The 3,520-nt window shown below is 43.6% G+C and overlaps 1 protein-coding gene across 2 annotated transcripts in view; it reads right to left on the bottom strand.

Annotated features, from left to right (window-relative positions):
* The window catches only part of LOC135110931 (protein APCDD1-like), a 92,746-nt gene extending 89,546 nt beyond the window's left edge, over positions 1 to 3,200 (bottom strand). Inside the window, exons 1-2 of one of the 2 annotated variants that reach the window (XM_064023617.1) lie at positions 3,110 to 3,200; positions 2,336 to 2,640 (exon numbers count right to left, since the gene is read on the bottom strand). The gene's annotated coding sequence lies outside the window, so the exon portion shown is untranslated. Of the gene's footprint in view, positions 1 to 2,335; positions 2,641 to 3,090 lie in introns of both variants that reach the window. The other variant, XM_064023616.1, reaches the window with a different exon arrangement.
* Positions 3,201 to 3,520: the final 320 nt, after the last annotated feature.

Here is a 3,520-nt window from a genome sequence, read left to right on the forward strand (position 1 = left end):
AATGCTGAGTGCGTAACCAAACCTCGTCGCGTTTCAAAAATTCGTCACTCCATGCGTCCCACCTTTGATGTTCGACGCTAAAAACCCACAAATGGCGAGACTCGATTGAATCCCGACGCGTCACAGATGTGTTCCCTCGGATATTACGCAGTTTCGTTAAGAGAGCCCATCAACACTATCGATTTTGTTGAGCGAGGGAGTTACGCTACGGTGGTCTGTTCGTGTGTCTGTGGCCATCCAAGCACTCACCAAGACTTAACGCAACTCCTTACCAGTGGATCATATTCAGAAACGCTTCTGCTCCGCACTTCCACGACTTTTAAAAGGCTCTACTTGGAGTGACACAGGTTTTTTATTTATTTATTATTTATTTATTTTTTTTTTTGCGGTTTTAGTGATAGATTAACAAGATTTGTATATTATTAATAGGAGAAACACACTTGAGAGCCCAACCAATCATCTCTGTAGCCTTGTGAAACAGTCGTGGTGAGAGCAGAGCGTTTCTGAATACGGGCCACTGAGCGAACCAGGTTCATGACGCGCCGATCAAATTAATGAGTTAAATAGTCACTTGTACACCCGAAGCAGTGTCTGTTTCGGAAGTCTATTATGGCTAAGACAGTCTCGTATCTCCCTCACCACCCACGTAACAAACCGGTACTATGGAGGCGGAGTCGTAAGTCAGCGCGCGGAAATGGGTGTAGAAACAGATAGGCAGAAAGGGATACAAGGAAACAGACAGACGGAAGGACAGGCAAGCAGGAAGACATTTAAAAGCAGAAAGGGAAATTAGTTTCAGTACAGTCGGAAGCTACCTATTTTTCCGTTATCATCGAGAGGCCGAAGATCACCATCACGCTGTCACCAATCTTACCACCGACTGCCAGTGTATGATAGAGCAGTATTCTTTAACCTTTTCTAAGTCAACGCACCCTTCCGGGAGCTTTTGAGAAATTCATGTATCCTGGCATTTTGGACAAATAAATGAAAAATAATTATATTAATATTTGCATTTTCTCTAGTTTTAAGACTAAAATAACTTGTATGAAAATAAATGTAACAAAATGCCATATCTCAAACACATAAAGAGCAAGTTACGTCTGAATGTAATAAATTTGTAATACTTTACTCTCAACTTATATTAATTTCTTACTTCACACACAATTTTCTTCTTAAAACATCTTTTCGTACTGAGCATTCGTATACATACTGGCCATGTTATGTATCCCTCATTGTACTTCGCTATTTCCAGGTACACTTTGAAAAAATCGTGCACCCAGGTTTGATTATCAATGTGATGGAACACCAGGGGGTGGCACAGGTTCGACAAGGCGCCAGCTAAAAAAAATCCTGCCTGCGCCACCGCCACTGCTCGCGATGACTGTGCAAGGCTACAAAAATAACCCCAAGAAAGATCACCCCAGTCTTTAGAAACAAACACTATACATGAAAAAAGATAAATAAATAATAATAATAAATAAATAAAACGACCCTCTAAGCTTCTACGAACAAACCATACTGACGATAAAGCAAAACACGTAAAACAATTATATACTCTCCTACTCCTCCTACTACCACTACTACTACTACTATTACTATTACTACTTATTACCCTTGCCACATAAACTTAAAAAATTCTGATTGTCATTGCTGCTACTGTTGCTAGCTTGTCTTCTACTCATCATCATCATCATCATCACCATCATCATGTATGTACACATCATTAAAGATTTATTCGTGACTTCAGAAAACTTGAAAGTAAAATATAACGAGAGAGAGAGAGAGAGAGAGAGAGAGAGAGAGAGAGAGAGAGAGAGTGTGTGTGTTAGCTGATCCGCGAGACAGCCATCAAGAAGGCATAAAGGCATGCACGCATGAGTCAACCAACCTCTCTCTCTCTCTCTCTCTCTCTCGTGTCACAACAGCAGCCTCACCAGTTGCCGCCACACAACCACCACCACCACCACTACCCTGTCGCAAGCGTGTTCAGTGCCACACCTCCCATGCAGCGATGTAATGTTACGGTGTTTGTTGGTGCTGGTGTTAGCGTTATTATAGTAGTAGTAGTAGTAGTAGTAGTGGTGGTGGTGGTGGTGATGGTGATGGTGATGGTGGTGGTGGTGGTGGTGGTAGTAGTAGTAGTAGTAGTAGTAGGTAGTTATTAATATGGAATTATTACGACGAGGACGAGGACACTAACAACCACAACAACTACAACAATTTATGACTACCTATCACGGCACACACACACACACACACACACGTTCAAATTCTTACACTTATAATACTATGAAAGAACAATGTGTGTGTGTGTGTGTGTGTGTGTGTTACTTACCCACAAGAAAGAGAGCCAAGACGCCCATGATGACTGACTGACAGAGAGAGAGAGAGAGAGAGAGAGAGAGAGAGAGGGGTAAGTTAAAGACACGGAGCTCTCAACGGGCGGTGGTGGTTTTGGTGGTGGTGGCGGTGCTGGTGGTGACGATGCTTCGAAGTCTTATCAGCGTTCGAAGAAAGTATTCGAACAAGCGGAATATTCTCACATTTTTCCTGTATTTTTCGCTTTCACGTTCTTGGCCGCGCGTTACAGAGTATGATTCTGTATTTACGTCCAGTTCTTTGGCCTTTATTTGTCTTTATCTGTTTGAATGAGATCCGATAAAACCCACACACACAAACACACAAACATACACACAATCACTAACTTCTAATATTTTCTCTCTCTCTCTCTCTCTCTCTTATACAACCTTATGCAAACTCGCTGTCCATTACTTCTTTATATTTGCAGTTGAGTTTCAGTCCAATCACCGTTGCACAAAAGTTCTATAACTATCTACATATGTGAAGATGTGTGGACCGCGCACGGAAGTCCTCTGCAGTAAGAATAAACAACGCGTTTCGGTGTACGTACGTCAGTGATGTCTTCAGCTACTATTATTTGGTGGCTATTCATTCCACGTATGCACTGCAATGTTGTGATACCAAACTCCTGAGAAACTTGCGATTGTATTCTTGTGTTGAGCTACTGCCTGTCTTTCTCTATCACACACACACACACACACACACACACGCACACACACAGATACACACACAGCGTCACAATCCACACCCTCTTCACTAAGTGACAAACACCGTAGCACTGAGAGCCCAGAGCCCCTCGAGGCAGTCAAGCGCTCCGCCACAATCTGGGAAGTGAAGGCTGAAGCTCATCGGCCAGTAGCGCCCCGATGCTCCCTCCCTCCCGACCTTCTCAACCAACCACCGCGTGATTCTCCGCCGCGAGGCCCAATCAGTGGACGGCGCGGAAAGGTGAATGAGTGCCAAGATGGAGGGGGCGTGGTGAGGCTGTACTCTGCGGGCCCGCCTCGAAAGGTTCAAGTTAATACATCGCAACGCCCCCCACCCTTTGTGTGTGTGTATGAGAGAGAGAGAGAGAGAGAGAGAGAGAGAGAGAGAGAGAGAGAGAGAGAGAGAGAGAGAGAGAGAGAGAGAATTATTTATCGAAAAAAAAATATATGTA

The sequence above is a fragment of the Scylla paramamosain genome, chromosome 21 (genome assembly GCF_035594125.1).
Source record: "Scylla paramamosain isolate STU-SP2022 chromosome 21, ASM3559412v1, whole genome shotgun sequence".
Classification (NCBI taxonomy): domain Eukaryota; kingdom Metazoa; phylum Arthropoda; class Malacostraca; order Decapoda; family Portunidae; genus Scylla; species Scylla paramamosain.